General features: G+C 46.9%; 1 protein-coding gene across 4 annotated transcripts in view; it reads right to left on the bottom strand.

Moving 5' to 3' along the window:
- The window catches only part of ARB2A (ARB2 cotranscriptional regulator A), a 2893216-nt gene that overhangs the window by 688746 nt on the left and 2185021 nt on the right, over positions 1-19449 (bottom strand). The gene's annotated exons all lie outside the window — the stretch shown is intronic.

Consider the following 19449-nt stretch of genomic DNA (forward strand, 5'->3'; position numbering starts at 1 on the left):
TATGATCAGTGCAAATCTTAAATTTCCTTCCCCACAGAAACCTTTTGAATTTTTCAACTCCCCAGATGCAAGCAAGAGCTTCTTTCTCAACTACTGAATATCTAATTTCAGGATCTTTAAGTGACCTTGAGGCAAATGCTATAGTGTGCAGACCTTCTGAATCTTCTTGCATAAGAACCGCACCTATGCCATAATCACTAGCATCTACAAAAAGTACTGTGGGTTTCCCTTCTTCAAATGTCTTTAGAATAGGAGCATTGATTATGGACTTTTTTATCATTTCAAACTCCAACTTACAGTCTTCACTCCATTTAAATATCACGCCTTTGCGAGTAAGTCTTCTCATGTGTCTTGACATGCCTGACAAATTCTTAATGAATTTGCCATAGAATTCAACTAACCCCAAAAACGACAACACTTCTGCTTTAGATTTGGGATCTTCCATTTTTCTTATTGCTTCAATAGCATCCTCTTTGGGTTTGACTCCCTCAGCAGTGATCTCGTGACCTAAATAAACCACTTTACTTGCTTTGAATGTACACTTCTCTGATGCTATTGTTAGACCAGCTTCTCCTAATATGTCTAGCACTCTTTTTAACCGTCTATCATGTTCCACCTCATCACTGCCACATACTAAAACATCAACTTGGTAGTACATTACCCCTTTTTCTCCACTTAGTAACCTGTACATTATACTCTGAAATACACTCGCAGCCGACACCAAGCCAAACGGCATACGTACACATCTAAATAAACCATTAGGAGTGATGAATGCTGTTAAATCTCTGGAATCTGGATGCAATTCTATCTGGTGATAAGCGGACTTAAGGTCTAAAATTGAAAATATTTTGGATCCAGAGACACCCACAAGTAGGTCATCTATCCTGGGTAATGGAAATCTATCTGCCACCACCATACTGTTAAGATGTCTTAAGTCAATGCATATCCTCAAAGATCCAGAGGATTTTCTGACTACCACAATGGGACTCACCCATTCTGAAGAATCTATTCTCTCAATAACCCCTTCATTCTTCATTCTCTTTAATTCATCTTCTACACCCTCCTTGAGTGCCAGGGGAATGGTGCGCAATCTCGCAATCTTGGGAACCGCCCCCTTTTTTAGTCGTATCTTATGAACAAATCCTTTCATACATCCAAGCTTATGTTCCTCTTCAATCAGTCTCTCACCACTCACTGTTAAGACCTGTTCAGGATGACCTGCTTCAAGTCTGATTTTTAGCTCAGCTTGATCGCTCCACGAGAGTAACTCTCCCCCTTTGTTGGCAACATAAATAGTAGTGGTGGCTTTCCTATCTTTAAACTGCAGTTTAGCGTCAAAATATCCTATTATCTCTATTGGTTTGTCACCATATGCATTCGCCTTAATTTTGTTTTCTCGTAATGTACAGCAATTAAATCTCTCTTTCCATACCTGCACTCCTATTAATGTATAATCTGCCCCACTATCCATAAGCATCGATATTTGTATCCCATTAACCAATACTATGGCATAAGGCTTTTTTCTCTTCACTTTCCCATCAATGGCGTTCACCATAAACACCACTTCTCTACCATTTTCAATATAATCATCTTCCTCATTATTTACACTAACATCAAAAACTTGACCTGAATTGGAATTAAAGTTTTTACAACATCTGGCAATGTGTCCACGTATGCCACAATTGTTGCATATAATGTGCACTGCAAAACACTCCTTGTCCGATGCTACATGTGAAAAACTCCCACACCGGAAACACCTTCTTGTCGTGGAATCTCTGTTTGTCATTGTCTCTCTAAAACCTCTGGAGAAATTAGACTCTCTGGAAAAATTCTTGTTGTCTTTGACTAACCCTTGACGATTCCAACTTTTCCCCACTGGAGGTCTACTCTCTTGTCGATCTTCGCCTTTTTTTCCAAACTGGAACTGTCTCTTTGGAAAACTTGAGCTCATCCTCGGATTAACTTTTGATACTTTCTGAACTGCACCCTCATTTTCCTCCAACTTGGGTTTCTCAATGTTTGAATGATTGTCTGCTTGGAGTAACTTTATACATTTATCAGTGTGTTCCACCATCTTTGCAATCTCTATAGCTCTATCCAATGTGGGATCTTTCTCCTTCCATAGTTCTTTTCTAATGTTGTCGTTGTTGCATTTGATCATTAATTGATCGCGTATATGTTCTTCCTGACAGTGATTGAATCTACATTTCACCGCTAATCCCCTCAGAGCCGTAATAAAATCTTCTATGCTCTCTCCATTCTTTTGCCCCCTGGTAGCAAATTTGTACCTCTCTAGAATGATGTTTTCCTCTATTTTATAATGTTTGTCCAGCTTGGCTAATGCCTTCTCATATGGGCCTGTGTCTGGTATATCTATAGGTTCTGGTAATTTTCTTAGAACTTCCTGACCTTCTGTCCCAAGACAATGAAATAACAAGGCTTCTTTCCTTTCATTAGAATAATTAGGCCCAAACACTGCTAACGCATATTTGTGGAAACCTTCTTTCCAATCTATCCATCGTACTCTGGGTTCTCCAGGTGAAGGTAAGAAAAACACTGGAGCTGGAACATTTGCCATTATTTTATGATGCCAGTGACTGTAGTTACTATGCTGTGGTACGATTGGTTTATTCTTTTGCCAACTTTCCCTCTATTACTCTTGTAAATAACTGTGAAATTTGTAACTCACCAGCTAGGTTATAGTATGTGGGGCTGTCCGCTCGTTCTGCCAGACTTGCAAAGTTCGTTGGAGCGTAAATTCGCCCGGCGTCCAGCTGGTTTCCTCTCTCTGTTAATCGTCTCGCGATGCGTCGATAAGCGTTCCGCTGTGCTGAATTGTTCTTCGTTGTTTACATTTGGCTGCCGCTCCGTATGTGCATTCTCTTTTGTTGCGTGTAGACGTCGATCACGGCGTTCGTCACGCCGTAGGGTCCTCTTTTCAGCTGACTCAGTTACGTCGTAGGGTCCTGCTGTGGAACGCTATCGGTGCATATAGCAGATCCGCATTGAAATGCGCACGCAAGTGTTTCAGCTTTAAATGTAAACACTTCGCGTGCTGGCTTCTTTTCTACCACTCCTTCATACTGTCATTTTCTGTGATAAATAAGATTATCGCCGGTACCTGTATTCCAAACAGTTCTCCCGAGCTTATGTCGATGCGTGGCCGCTCACTCTTCTTTTACGATCCGTAGCCTTTCTAGCTGATCGTGCCGGGGGTCGTCTGAAAAATCCTTTATCCTCGTCGCCAGCTGTTAGGTTCAATGATCACCAGGGATTCAGTAGTTTGTCAATAAGAAGTCTTTTATTTTAGTCCGGTGACGACCCCCGGGAGGGACTCAACCAACGTCCACAGCCTTGTCTTTTCCCTGTCTCTCCTCCGCGCTCGGAACCCGGAACCCTTGAGGTTCGGGATCCACATTCCGAGCGCACGGACAAACAGCATCATACTAACATTATAATATGCAATAACTCTGGGCAACTTGTTTCCATCTATGTAACATTGATATCCTAACATAAATTTCCTTCCCCACAGAAACCTTTTGAATTTTTCAACTCCCCAGATGCAAGCAAGAGCTTCTTTCTCAACTACTGAATATCTAATTTCAGGATCTTTAAGTGACCTTGAGGCAAATGCTATAGTGTGCAGACCTTCTGAATCTTCTTGCATAAGAACCGCACCTATGCCATAATCACTAGCATCTACAAAAAGTACTGTGGGTTTTTATTCGGGCGCCATCTTGAAAGGGGCCCTTAGGGGTCCCTCGCGATATGGAAACAAGGCAATAACCATACACGAAAGGATGCGCCAGACACGAGGTTCAAATTCCCAATGCTAGGGTTTATTGCAAGCAAAATAGTCCCAATTGGTCAACTGTGGTCTCACGCCCCGCGACATGAATTCTCTAGACCTCGAGGGACGCAAGAAAGCGAGTTGCGTACATCAGTTACATATATACAAAATGCATATCATACAATTAGCTATGTCATGTTTAACACCCCCCTTTTATTGAGTTTCTTTGAACTTGGGATGATGATGGACATTTCCGACGAGTATGACAATTATGACACTTTCGATGTCTATTCTAGTAACAATGTGCAATTTAAAAAGTGCAGAGGCATCTTCTAGTTGTTGAACAGAACACGGTGCTTATGTTCTTGGAAGCAAGCTGCACACGGGGGAAGAGTCCCATTCCAAGCTTTGCTATCTATGAGGTGCTATTCGTTTCCTGGGAGCCGACACGCTCTAAAGAGTTTTGTGAAGGGGGGCCGCAAGAAGAGCATAATTCAAGCCTTTAGCTGCTTTATTCTAACATATTCTACCACAGCACGAGACTGGCTGGCAGCTGTGAAATGATTAAATGCCCTGCAGCTCTCCCTCAAGGCTACAGAGAGGGAGCGTGGGCATTCCTTTCTGGGCTGCTCATGAGGAGTTTCAACGAACTCCTCAGTCCCGCAGCCTTGCCCTTTCATATTCAGACAATGTTAACAGTTGAGCAGAGTAAGCAGAATTCGCAAGAATTGCAAGCTGCAAAGCAGTTTAGACAGAAAGCAATGAGCAATGGTTAACAAGCAAAATGGCGATTCTTGCTACGTTTAAAATGGCCGCTTGTTGGTCAAGCATAGCAGTCTGCATTTCTATAATTCTGTGCATAAGACGGTTGGCCTTCGGCCATCAAGATATGTCTATCATCCAAATGAAGGGTATTCATTTTTCCAGATTGACACTCTGGGGGTTTTGGGTGCGAAAATGGTTATTTCCTTACTGGTTTGGGGTCTTATTTGTTAGTTGGCAAAGGGACTTTAAGGTGTCATATTCGTCTACCGGCATGTCTATGAGGGTGGCTTGGGTCTCGGATTTAAACCCCGACTGCCTTAGCCAAGTGTGTCATTTAATCACTGTACCTTCTGCTATCAGCCTTCCTGCATTGTCTGCTGCGTCGAAGTTAGCCTTGTGAATGCATCCAGAGACTGATCTTCCGTCCGATGCAATTTGGGCTAACTGGCTCTTTAGAGGTTCTGGTGCAGAGGCAATGAGAGCAGTTACCTGTTCCCACTGGTGGCAGTTGTAGCTTGCTAACAGAGGGGTGGTATTGGCAATGCGTGCTTGGTATGCCGACATGGATGCCACTTTACTCCCTCTCTTGCTCTCTTTGTCCGGGGGTTCTTCCGAAGATGCTAGTGGTGTTCCCGCTCACTTTCTGGTGGTTGTAACCACTAATGAGTCGGGGTTTAGCTGACCCCTTATGTAGAGTGGGTCGGAGGGAGCGGCCCTAAATAGTTTTTCTACTCGTGGGCTGACTGCCAGAGTAAGATTAGGGGTCACCAGAGAAGGATCGATTCTACGTTGAATAGATCTTAGAATGGCGATAGTTTGGGCAATGGATTTTTTTGTCCCCTAGAATTTCCTCTGCAAAATCTCTCTCGTCTTGGGCACCCTGAGTGTCAATTTGGAAATGGGCTGCAGCTTTGGCTAAAACTTCATTAAGTAAAGGCTGATTGTCAACCGGTGAGTCATTCACAGGGGGGGGGCCTTGGGAATAGGGGAGTCGAGACTATAGGCCTCCGCCTCGTCTTCCTCCTCCTCTTCCTGGTCCTCATCGTCTCCATAGTAATCAACCCCAGTCTGGTCATCCAGCATTTGTACTTCTGAATCCTCACTATACTGCTGATAAGATTCAACACTAAAAGGGTCTGAAATCAACCCTTGAACTGGAGTCTCAGTACAGAGTCTCTTAGTAGGAGGTTGAGGGTCTTTGGATCCTGAAGAGGCAGAGGTAGCTGGAGTACTCTGATAGCTATGGAAGAAATGTTGGTCTTTTTCGTAGAAATCTACAAAAAAGGACATCCTCCTCATTACTCTATCAATGTCCTCGGAGTCCCATTGTCTAGAACTGGGGATAACCCTCTCCCGATGAGGTTCCCTACTTATCTCTGATCCGTGAGCAGGGGAGGGACAAACTTTCCCTTGGTGACAGGGTCGGGACCCTTGGATCTTTCTTTGTGTTTCTCCTTCTGAACCTGGTGTTCAGAGGCTTTCTTATGTTGTTTTTCCCCTTTCCCATGTGTAGAGGAATGTTTTCCTGACCCTTTGGGGTTTCCTGAATCTTTCTACGCTTGGCGTCGAGAATCGGAGGTGGAATCACGAGATTCGGGAGTCTTGGAAGAGGGGCGTTGAATCTCGGAAGCGGACTTCGAACGAACTACAGGAGTAGTCGTCGAACGTGCTACCTGGGGGAAGAGGTCGGATTCGTCCTCTGATGACAATACTTCTGTGACTTTTGGTAATGTGGCACTTTTAGCAATCGTGGACGGTTGCTGTGTGTCATGAGGCGACCGTGACCTGTAACGCCCAGAGGACACCGAATCGGCAGACCGCTCTCTCTGTGCCTTCTTATGCCGATCACTCGACACACGTGTCGAATCTCGGGTGGGGTTAGTGTGTTTGGTGGAAGAGGTGTGTTTGTTGCCCTCTTGCCACCGGGTGATGTCCCCATAACTGAACCGCCGGTCAGTCCTCTGAGGTTGGGGACTTGCGCATGGGTGCCCGACGACACCCCTGTGCCCTCGCCGGCCGATAGGGCGGCGTTGCTGCCATCGCTGAAGGAACCCACTGCGTCCATGGCCTCGAGTTACCTGGCGTTGTCGGGCCAACGCTTGGTCGAGCGGTCCTCGAGTGTCTTGGCTTTGAAGAGCTTACAAGCTCTACAATTTGCCTCGGGATGGTCCCTTGGAAGACACACGTTACAAGTATTATGTTTGTCTACCCAGGGAAACATACGGTTGCACTTCGGGCAGAATTTAAAGGGAGTACTCTCCATACATCAATATTTGGCAGCGGGCAGGTATATGTAGGAAACAAGTGTGTGTAAATCCACCACCCACTCTCCCAACTTGCACAGGGCCGAGGCCTGGGCCGAGGCCAGAGGCCTTCCGAGGCACGGGGCGAGGCCAGAGGCCTTCCAAGGCCTAAAGTCCATCGTGTAGTCCCGACGGCTGTTTTTCCTCTGTCTCGAGTACCGATGTCGATCTTTGGTGATCTTCGACGTAGGGTGTGAGAACGGGGATTTTTTGATAATTCTATTATAAATGGCTAAAAGCCAGGGAACTCTGCGATTATGCTTCCGACAAGTATGGCGGAAAAAAACAATCTGAGGGTCCTACACGCGTGAGGGGTCATGGGTACAGTGGACGTCACACTAGGGATAGTATTACTGACACGCCCTAGTTCGACGCCCCTTTTCGAGTTTCGAAAAACAAACTGTAGTACTCTGCAGCTTCCACTAGGTGTCCCTATGCACAGCATGTGATCTAAGCAGATTTCACAAGTCTCAGAAATATATACACACACCCACACACACACACACCCCCACACACACACACACACACACACACACACTTACACACTTAAACCAATACCACTACACGGTTCTTATAATGTACATATTTTAACATGAACACTTACTTGTTCAAAAGTGTTCTGGGTATCATGACGAAAATGCCCAGAAATTGAGGAAGAATGTAAAAATATACTTACATTTTATTAATACATCAATACATTATTTAAATTTTATTTTAGTGTTACAGATGTTAATATTTAAATGATGAAACATTTGAAATTAATTTGTATGATGGCTTCCCTATCACCCCTTATAGTTGTTCCGGTGTCCAGTTATAATGTTGACTGCAAAAAGTCAAATGCAAACATGTCGAAAAAAAAAATGCCGAAAAAAAGCTAGTAAAAATAAACAGGGGTTTGGGGGGGAACCTCACCCATTAAAAAAAAAAAAAATACAAAAAAAAAATTGGACATTTTTTTTTCTCGACATTTTTGCAGTCAACATTTTTGCAGTTGATATTTTCACTATAAACCAGTTGTACCTTATCCCCAATATAAGAACCTTTTGAAAATAAATGTAAAAAGTCAAATTTTGAATTGCAAGAAATTAACTTTTCTGTTTTATGTATATTAACTTTAAAAAAATGCTAATGAAACATTTTATTAATGTTTTAATGTACATGTTAGAGCATAAACACTTTCATGTAGTTCAAAATGTATCTATGTATGACAACGATAATTGCAAGACATTGTGGAAGTTTGTAAAAGTTACTGGGGCTGGTTACGTTCAGAGGTCCTTTCCTCAGATTTCTCGGATTGCTGTGATCATCCTGAGCCTGTGCGCGGTGTGTGGCGTCCAAGCACAGTTGGCAGCGGGTAGCAGTGAAGCAGCAGCGAAGGCTGAAAAGCGACTAGCAGGAGCAGCGGTGAGCCTAGTGGAGCAGAGGCTGGTTAGTCGGAAGACTGCTGGGGTGTTGTGGCAGTGTTTGTGTTTTGGTATAACACTACGGGAATCTAACTAAACCTACTCAACTAACCCGACGCTACTATGGATCATTAGCCCACTACCTTCAGTCGTCAGGTGAATTGGGGAAGCTGTTGGTCTTATAAGGTGGGTGAGCTACAACGTAGCACCCTCCCATCTGTTTTTCAAACATTGGGCCACAGTCGAAGTCTGCAGGTGGTTTAAAAAAGGTTCTGAATTTTTAAAAAAAATTTGCAATCTACTTTTACTCTGTGCAAAGAGATGACATTGGTGAAAGAAGTGCATTTATTTAAGCAAGGATAACATTTAAAACAGGACTGTGGTCGCTCACTCAGCAACTCCCCCACCCCAGTCTTCCAGAACCCTCCACACATCATTTCTGTTGTGCCTGGGCACAGGGTCCGGGCGTATAGGTGCTGGGGGACACCCAGCTGATGCACAAAGGACCACATAAAATCATCAACGGACATCACAATAGCTCAATACTGGTTACATAAATGGTCTGAAGTGGTTTGTGGGTGGACCGTTGTGGAATGTAAAGGAACGTACTGGCGGAGCTTCGTTATTGGACGAACTATTTTGATCACGTAGTGCTCTATCCCTTTAAACAGCAGCAGTTGAATTGTGGACTTCACATGCTATGTGATTGCCCAAGATAACGTACAAAGTAAAAAGGTGAGCCTCTGTTCAACCGCCTTGCAAGAATTAGATGCAGTATTTTGATAGCAAACCTTTTTTCTTTTGCAATATTTTGATAGCAAACCCTTTTCTCTTTTTGAAAGTGACTGCTGGCGATTGTGCCTTTGAGGTTCCTGACAGTACAAAGCTGAAAGCCTGCTGAATAACAAACAATACAGTTAACCTGGGTAAATTATCAAACGACAGCAGGTTGATTTCAGCTATCTAATAGAGTGAATTTGAATACTAACACCAAGGCCAAGATTAAAGGGTAAAAGAGCACATGCTGTAGCATTCCTTTTGCACCCATCTCTTGTACTACTTGCCCTAGGTCTGGCCGGGAAGAGACTGCGAGTAGCCGACTGTCAGTGCAGTAGCACAAGGTTGGAAAGACTTCAGACTTAAGGTGCCCCCTTACATTGTGCCTCACCACTTAACTGTCTGCAAGCTAAGACAAAGACTAACAAACAAGAAACACGGATGCCATCAGCACTAACTAGGAAAAAACAGTCTACATTGTCAGTTCTACGAAAGCAAACTAATAAACAAAAATCACAAAATCACAAGCCTCCAACTGAAACAACACATGCATCTCCAGTATCACTGGAAGCAATGTCTGGAGATTTGATCACCTTGGCTGATGTTATTCAACCACAAGTACAGCAAGAAAAAAAACTTCTAAGTGCCATCTGCGCCAGGCTGTGCATAGCTGAGGCAAGCAATCCATAGCTTTGGTAAGCAGTCAGAATACCTCTGCTACTTGGCTTGAAACTATGCCTATAGCACAAGTACTACGACAGCGGATATTAGCCTAGAGGAGAATATGGCTACCCCACATGCTTCAGAGATTATAAAGCTTCTTTAAACCTGTGGGAGCTAGTACAGTTGCTAAGACTACCCGACCATATTCGTCTTTGAATGTAGGTCAGAACAACATGAGTGATATTAGCTTCCTTTAGGGTGTTGGAGAACTAGGCTGTGTCGAAGGGGGTGTTATGGAGAACATGAGCATGCTACCGGTGGAATCTGGAAGTGAGCGACAACCAGTGGGGAGGTTTCTTAGTCCTCAAGGACCTCTTTTTGGGGAGTGTGATCCCATGGTAGGTTCCCCCTCAGAATTGGTTGAACTGATGTCCCTTAGCAATTTAGCTCAAGGTCCGGAAGCAAGCAGATCGAATGTACTCCACCATACATTACGTGAAGCGGATAAGTATCAAATTATCATCTCCATCAATATCGGCACTCAATTCCATTCTGAGTGCGCAAGTAGCCCTGTATGATAATATCAGGGATGAAGTGAGAGCTCATACGCTGATCCTATCGGAGCTGAATGTAAAAATGTATATTTTAAGCTCCAGCTACTTTGAGATGAAAGGAACTACAAAAACCTTCACAGAAATAGCAGTGGGAATTGGTGACAGAACGGAGGAAAGACCTCCAGCCACGACAAAAGAATCTATAATGAATAAGTTGCCATCTCCAAAGATCTCTAAAAAAGCACCAAAAAATACTATGAATGGCAGGAGGAACCAGTTAAAGAAAGACTCAAGGAAGTACTTAAGAAATGCACTACTGCATTCAGAGATTAACGAGGCAGAAAGCACGGATCAAGAACGGAGGTTAAACGGAGAAGGCAAAACCTAAGTAAATAATGTACGGGCAAAGGTGTTCACAATACAGAATGAGTCTTCATTAGACATGGAATCAGCAACAAGCTCCAATAGTCTGATTGAAGTAGAAGAATACCTGACCACAGACAGTGATAGTCCTAATAAATCATGCAAAATACCACCTGGGACTATAGAAAGGCCCCTGACTAATGAGCAGTTCTCGACAAAGATGGATGCGGTGGGAGCAAGGAATGGAGGTCAGCCCTGCCAGGTATAGAAATACAAGCAATTAGAGCTGGGAGGTCCTCTTTTTTAGGGGGCTGTGTGGCTGAGGACCAAATCTAAACGGATACATAAGGGAATTGCCACAGAACAGCTACCCGCCTACACACGGCTAGGTGTGTCTAGTTGCAGCAACTGCTACCAATCATGCCGGTCATTTAGATCCAGACAAGAAGAAATAGAGATATATATTTTAATCAATAGATATAAAAATATGTATAAAAACATTCAGACATGATTTTGTGTGAAACAAAAACCAGAAATACATTTTGTTGAAACAAATTATCACGTAAAACAATTTATCAGGGTCATAGTTGTTACTTGAATCAGAAAAAACCAAAAATCACATGTAATGGCAACATTGTGAGGTTAGTAAGGGTGTGTGGCAGACTGATGAATTTGTAAATAGCTTGTCCTTGGCTCTGTCGACACAGAGAAGAACGAGTTACTTTCTTACCTGGTAACGTTCTTTCGATGGGATGGTCCGACGACGTATTCCATATCTATGACATGTAATCACCACATCTGTGCTGCTTCGGAAACTTTTTTCGGCGTCTGCGTCCTGCGTCCATGACGTTGATGCGCCGTCTTCGAGGACCTCCTCCGACGTCATCCGATGTGATAAGTAGGACGCACGACGCCCGTAGCCTCAGTTGTAGTTTTTTCCCCCAGAACGTGTGACACTAGCCAACTGCCAGTCAGACACAAAGCCTTGCGGAACGTAAGCTGCAATCGCAAAGAAATTCTGCAGCGGGGAAGGCAGGGCGGGAGCGATATGGAATACGTCGTCGGACCATCCCATCGAAAGAACGTTACCAGGTAAGAAAGTAACTCGTTCTTCGAGGGGATTGGGTCCTCCGACGTATTCCATATCTATGACAGACTCCCAAAGCAGTACCAGAGCAAGGAGGAGGGAAAGAATTTAGAATCAAAATTTAGAATTGCCAATCAAATAGCAGAGCAAAGGACCACCTTGCCAAAGGCCAGATCCTGTGCTCGGATGGAATCGAGGGAATAGTGACGTACAAATGTATGTACTGAAGCCCAGGTGGCTGCATCACAGATGTTGCGAATAGGAACACCCCTCTGCAGGGCAGTAGATGCAGCCATACCCCTGGTAGAATGGGCCCGCAAGCCAGCCGGTGGGTCCTTACCCGCCAAGCGGTAGCACTCCGAGATGGCCAAAATAATCCAGCGAGACAAAGTCTGTTTCGTCACAGCTTGCCCTAAACGCTTTCCAGCGTAACCAATAAAGAGTTGATCGTCAACTCTGATCCGGGACATGCGTGAAACATAAAAGCTTAAAGCTCTCCTAGGATCAAGCCTATGGAGCCTCTCCTCTTCCTTACCAGGATGCGGAGGAGGATAGAATGCCGGAAGAACAACCTTCTGGGCCAAATGAAATTCTGTCACTACCTTCGGAAGAAAAGAAGGACGAACTCTAACGACAACCCTGTCCTCGTGAAATACAGTGAAGGGTGGCTTAACTGAAAGTGCCTGTAACTCACTCACTCTGCGAGCGGAAGTAACCGCAACTAAAAACACAGTTTTCAGAGTTAACAGCCTCAAAGGGCAAGAATGTAAAGGCTCAAACGGAGAACCCATAAGAAACTTAAGAACAAGGTTTAAATCCCAACCGCGCACCAGGAAAGGTGACGGAGGGAACACATTAGTGAGCCCTTTCAGAAACTGTGAAATTAAAGGGATTTTAAAGTAAGAACACCCTTCAGACGAGCGCTTAAAGATGGACAGCGCCGCCAGGTAACCTTTAATGGTACCCACTTGCAAGCCCCTGTGGGCCAAAGAAAGTAAAAAGGACAGAACCAGCGGGATGTCACATGCAAAAGGATCCACATTCTGAACTCGGCACCAGTCGCAGAACTTACGCCAACGGCAACGGTACAGAGACTTTGTTGCTGGCCTTCGGGCCGAACGCAACACCTCCATCACGTCTTCAGGGAGGTCCCAATCCTTATACCTCAACCTTTCAGAAGCCAAGCGTGAAGGTTGAGTGATCTGACCTCTGGATGGAGAACCTGACCCCCCTCCCGTGAGAGCAGATTGTCTCGGTAGGGAAGACGACGCGGAGGGCAGATGGACAAGTCGAGAAGGTCCGGGTACCACGTCCTCCGAGCCCACGCCGGAGCAATGAGGATCATCCGGGAACCGAACCTCCGCAGCACTTGCGGGATGACGGGGACTGGAGGAAACGCGTACAGCAGCGGGAACGACCACTCCACCACGAACGCGTCTCCTAAGGCTCCTTTTGGAGGAAATTCCCGCGAGCAAAACCTTTCGCACTTCCGGTTGAAACTGGAGGCGAAGAGATCCACTTGAGGGGTCCCCCAAAGGGCGAAGATCTCCAGGAGAATCTCCTGAGCCAACTCCCACTCGTGAGAGATCGTGCTCTGCCTGCTCAGAGCGTCCGCCGTCACGTTTTCGTCTCCGGCAAGATGAACTGCCGAGATCGAAACTTCCTGCTGGATGGCCCAGAACTCGAGCTGCATCGCCTCCCTGCACAGAGGAAGTGACCCTGCCCCCCCCTTTTTGTTGAGGTAGTGCATGGCCACTGTGTTGTCCGTCAGGATCAGGACACTCTTTCCTCGCACAGTCGGCAGAAAAGCCTTCAGGGCTAGCCTGACGGCCCTCAGCTCCAACAGATTGATATGGAGTCTGGACTCCGACGGAGACCAACGACCGCTGACTGTCAGCCCGTTGGCATGAGCTACCCAACCCGTGAGGTATGCATCCGTCACGATCGTCACCTCCGGCCAGGGAAGCCAAAATGGAGCCCCCTTCATCAAGTTGCCTTCGACGGCCCACCACAGAAGGTCCCGGGCGACCGAGGGCGGCACCTGAACCGGGTCCGACATCCTGCCGGAGGACTGCGACCATTGCGTCTTGAGCGCCCACTGCAAAGATCTCATCCGCAGGCGAACCTCTGGCACCAGAACAATGCAGGATGCCATGAGGCTGAGCAACCTCAAGAACTCGAACGCTGGGAGCGTCTGGGCATGCTGAAACTTGTGCACCATCTGCTGAATGTGAAGAGCCCTCACCTGGGGAGGAAAACACTGCCCCAGGGAAGTGTCGAGCACTGCTCCGATGTACTGGAGCCGCTGTGTTGGCGTCAAATGGGACTTCTTTAAATTGAGGGAGAAGCCCAGCCTGTGAAGGGAGTGGCAGGTGACGGACAGATGTCCAGGTAGGGGTAGACGTGAATCCCCCCTTGCCTGAGATGCGCTGCCACCACCACCATGAGCTTGGTGAAAACCCTCGGGGCGGAGGTCAATCCGAACGGCAGGACCCGAAACTGAAAGTGCGAGTCGCCAACCGCGAACCTCAGGTACTTCTTGTGCTTGGGATGGATCGGCACATGGAAGTAAGCATCCTTGAGGTCGAGTGACACCAACCAGTCCTGAAGCTGAAGGGCCTGGAGGACTTGAGAGAGAGTAACCATCTTGAACGTGTCCTTCCTGAGGAGTTTGTTCAAACCGCGCAAGTCCATGATGGGTCTCAATCCCCCGTCTTTCTTCGAAATCAAAAAATAAGGGGAATACCATCCCTTGTTCCTCTCCGCTACAGGCACCAGTTCTATGGCGCCTTTCTCCAGCAGGGCTTGAATTTCCTGCGCAAGGAGCGGATCCGGACTCTGCAAAGAGAGGTTCCCCGGTGGATTGTCGCGAGGCCTGTGCCGAAAGGGAAGATAGTAGCCGTGGGTTATGATCTCCAGAACCCACACATCTGAAGTAATGGCTTGCCACTCTACAAGATGCTGCGCCAGCCTTCCCCCAACCGGCGAACCATGGGACATGGCCTCATGACTGAGTGGGAGCGGCCGCGGCGTTACCTGAGGGCAAAGAGTCAACTGCCCGAGCGGCCTTGGCACCACGGGTTCCCTGTCGTCCACCTCTGGTACCCCTGCGTTGGCCTCTTTGACTGCCAGCTCCTCTCGCTTTACTGAAGGACGAGTAATAGCGAAAGGAACCACCCCTCCACTGCTGTCCCCTAGGACGAAAAGGCGGAGGTTGGCGAACTGCAGCGCCCAACGACTTCGCTGCAGCTTTCGAGGTCAGCAACCTCTCAAGGCTCTCGTCAGCCTTGCTGCCAAAAAGGTGTTCACCGTCAAAGGGCATGTTGAGGAGCCGAGACTGCACATCAGGAGCAAACCCCGACTTCTGCAACCACGCAAACCTGCGTATCACGGTGGTCGCTGCCATGGACCTACTGACGCATTCAGCTAAGTCCAAACCCGACTGAACGGACTCACACATGGCATCCTTACCATCCTGGACCATAGCAAGGAAACCATCCTGTTCGTCCCCTTCGGGAATATGTTCAGCCGCTAACGCAACACAGTTCCACAGAGTGTGTGTGAAACGAGACAAGGCACAAATGGAGTTGGCCGCCTGAACCGCCATACCACCAGAAGAAAACACTTTCTTCGCCCAGCCATCAAAACGATTGTCGTCCCTATCAGGAGGGATGGTAGGGTACGACGCCTGCTTTGCCGGGGCCGTGGCCGCCTGCACCACCAAACTCTCCAGAGTGGGGTGCCTGGTCAAGTAGCAGGGGTCGCTACTGGCTGGACGGTATTTTCACGACAAGGATCTGCCTACCGCCGGGAGACTCTCCGGAGCAGTCCAAGCCGCCGCCACCCTTCTCTGTAAAGCCATATGGAACGGCAGTACCGGATCAGTTGGGGGACCAACATCAAGGATGTCCGTCAGATCATCCAGCACAAACTCCCCTGGGGGAGCAGACCATCCCAAGTACTCAGAAACCCTAGCCATAAGGCGCCGGTACAAGGAATCGGCATGAGAGCCAGGCTCAGGCCTACAAAACTCCACCTACGGAGAGGTGTCCAGTCCACTGGCATCATGCAGTGACTGTCTCAAATCGTCAAACTGACTATGGCCCGAGACAATTTCATCTGGAACCTGACTAGGAACCAGGCAATCAGAATCCTCATCCGCCTCTGAAATATAGTCCAGGTGGCGAAAAGAAGGCACCCGAGAGTGCTTGCTCTTAACCAGAGCCTTCCTAGGGGGTCCTCCAGTGCCACGGGGTACCTCCGACACGAAAGGCGTCGATGGCGTCGAGCGAATCGGCGCCGAGAGAACCGGCATCGGCGTCGAGGAAATCGGCGTCGACGTCAGATGCAGCGCCGCCAGCATCGGCGGCGTCGACACAGCCCTCGAGGCCGGAGCCCCGAGCGTGTCCCTCGACGACCTGAGCGTCGACGGCTTCGACGACTTCCTGGGAGCAGGAGCCTCGAGAAAGCCTGTCGACGCCCTCGACGCCTCAGACGTCGATGTCTTCCTCGAAGACCTCAGAGGTGCACACGGTCTTGAACGCGTCGAGGACCGGGACCTGGAACGGGTACGTCGAGAACGAGTCTCCTTGTCCGAACGGGACCTCTCCCGTGACTCGTGCCTACCACTCTTGCGAGCGGTGTCTTCCGACCTCTCACGACCGACCCCACTCGGGGGCGCGGACGGCTTAGTACCCTGCGACTCAAGAATCGCCAGCATTTTCTTCCCGAAGGAAGCCCATTCCTCCGGCGTCGCATGGCTGGTGGGGTAAGCGACGTGCCGGGCAGAGTCCTCCTTAGAGGACCTGGAAGATGACCGGTGTCGGCGCTTCCGAGAATGCCTCGAAGAGGCTGAGGAGTGGCGAGACCGACTCCTAGAAGGAGACCCACGAGACTTCCGACGATGACGCGGAGAGTCACCCCTCGAATCACCCGTCGAAAGCCCCGCAGACTTAGACTTCCTGGGCTTGGACACCCAACCTACCGACAACTTCTTCTTACGTTCGCGTAAGGCTTTGGACGTGAGCGACTGGCAGTCGATACAGTCATCCGTGTCGTGGGCCTCCCCGAGGCACCAGAGGCAGGCGTCGTGCGAGTCCGTCACCGACATCTTGGACCCACACTCCCCGCACTTCTTGAAACCCGGACGCGGGGTCGAAGACGAAGTAGAAGACATCTTCACACGAAGGATTTTCACAAAACGAACAGGTTCGAAGAACCGAGAAGAACAGAACTCTAAAGAGTCGAGGCGTGAACCGAGAATCACGAAGCAACACGTTCGCAGAAAAAACGGAACTGAGGCTACGGGCGTCGTGCGTCCTACTTATCGCATCAGATGACGTCGGACGTTGGAGGAGGTCCTCGACGACGGCGCATCGACGTCATCGACGCAGGACGCAGACGCCGAAAAAAGTTTCCGAAGCAGCACAGCTATGGTGATTACATGTCATAGATATGGAATACGTCGGAGGACCCAATCCCCTCGAAATGTGTTTCTGGGAAACAGCAACAGTTTTTTGTAAACAAACACTCTATAGCTGATTTAAACCGCTATTCGTTGTGTGCTGAACCCGTCTTCAGGACATTGGATAGTGACATCGCAAAATTGGTGTCAAGAAAAAGGTACATCAGTGGACCCTTCATATTGTGGCAATCTAAAAACCAAAACACAAACAACCGTATTGGTAATTGAATAAAAACCCGAACAAGAGGGTTAGTAACGATTTACGCCGTTGTATTCTAAAGCATTGGCCTTTAATCCAAACCGAAGATTTTTCGATTAAAAAACCACGTTTTGCCTTTAAACGCATGCCTAATCTTCGTGACAAACTGGTCCACACTTACAATAACTCTAAAACATCTACCATCTCGCAACAAACAACATTATGGCACTTACCATTGGCCATTTTAAATGTGGGAATTGCTCAGTGTGTGGCCTGACAAAAAACATCAAGTCTGTTATTCTAAATGGCCGCCCCTGGTACTTGAAAAACTTCACGAATTGTAATACACCATGGGCTATTTATGCCATTACTTGCCCTTGTGGCCTTATGTATATTGGCAAAACTAAGAGACCAATAAAGCAGAGAATCTGCGAACATCGCTCTTGCGTGAAAAATTCTGTACCAGATAAACCACTGGTGGCTCATTTCACTAAGGCCAAGCATACCATAAAAGACATAGAATGGTATGTAATTCAAACAGTGCCAGCTCAACCCCGGGGGGGTGACAGAGATCGTGAGTTAAGACAACTAGACCAAAAATGGATCTACAAGCTTAATACCATACAAGCAGGCCTGAACGTCGGCATAGAGTGGAGTCTCTTTTTGCACAAATGACTTTGCACCATTACATCGTATGATACAGGTTCTTCGAAAGTCTTCCGTTTGAAACACATGTTCTGTTTTTGTCTCTCCTTTTGAACACAGTGCGTCTTCACATACATAATTAGTATAGCGCCATGTGTTGTGTGCAACTGTGATGCACTCGTTGGTTTGCCCATGCTCCATCTCTAATGTTTGCACGCAATCTGTAATCTAATTGACACTCATTTATGGGCTGTCCCTGATTCGCCACCTTTTTTCTATTATGTTGGTAGTTAACCTAAACAAGAATTAACCCACATATTCCATCCCTTTGGTTGAGACACTTTGAATGTTCTTCCCCTTTAAAAATGGCGTTGCTAGTTGTATATGAGGGATCTCCGCCATTTTTTATTTCAAGATGACGCCCGCTTTGACCCGCGGCACAGCCTTTTCCTGCGACGGTCTAGCTCAACGGTCTCTTCCGTGCAACAACATCCGGGCTCGCCGGAAGAGCAACCTTCTTGATCGAGTCTATAACAACACGGCACTCGCGCATATACTAAAGAAATTCTGCTGACTTGTTCCGCATCAGCTTCGCGCACTATACCTTATGGATGGCTGGCGCTCTGTTACGAGGTGTTGACTAATTCGTATCCATGAATGGAGTCTTTACACGCCGGTTGCACAGACATACGGCGGTTTGACTTACCTCACGGGAATACCTCCCCTCCTCGCTATTAAGGTAAACTTTGGGCATTAATAGAAATAGCTATCAAGAACAATATATTGCACGCAAATTTTGTGTGCATGTGTATGGTTGAACTATTACCAACACCAAGTATGCCATTGAAAGCCTGTCTTCATAGAAATCGCTAATCAATATGCGAGGAAGTGAGTTGCCTTACTGGTCATTCATTTAACATTTGGCACTTCAGATAATATTCATTCAGATGAGTTTTGAATAAAATAAAATAATGACCATCACGTATTTATTACATGAAGTGCATTAGTATAAAACGGTGCACATAAGGATAAATAACATCGAGGAACAACGAGTAAATGTGAGTTTATAAGGCCAAATCTCATTTTTTGCCTTTTAGTTCCAGTAACTGTGAGTTTCCGCACCTGCAACAGTCGATTCTGGTCAACTTGTTTCCCATATTCGACACCACACACGCCACAGAAGCAATTAAAAGGTTAGTGCCAATAGCTGCACGTGCACCTAGATAGAGGTGTTACCCCTCTTGTTCGGGTTTTTATTCAAATACCAATACGGTTGTTTGTGTTTCGGTTTTTAGATTGCCACAATATGAAGGGTCCACTGATGTACCTTTTTCTTGACACCAATTTTGCAATGTCATTATCCAATGTCCTGAAGACGGGTTCAGCACACATCGAATAGCGGTTTAAATTCAGCTATAGAGTGTTTGTTTACAAAA

The sequence above is a fragment of the Ambystoma mexicanum genome, chromosome 6p, assembly GCF_040938575.1.
Source record: "Ambystoma mexicanum isolate Mex_15411 chromosome 6p, UKY_AmexF1_1, whole genome shotgun sequence".
NCBI classification, from domain to species: domain Eukaryota; kingdom Metazoa; phylum Chordata; class Amphibia; order Caudata; family Ambystomatidae; genus Ambystoma; species Ambystoma mexicanum.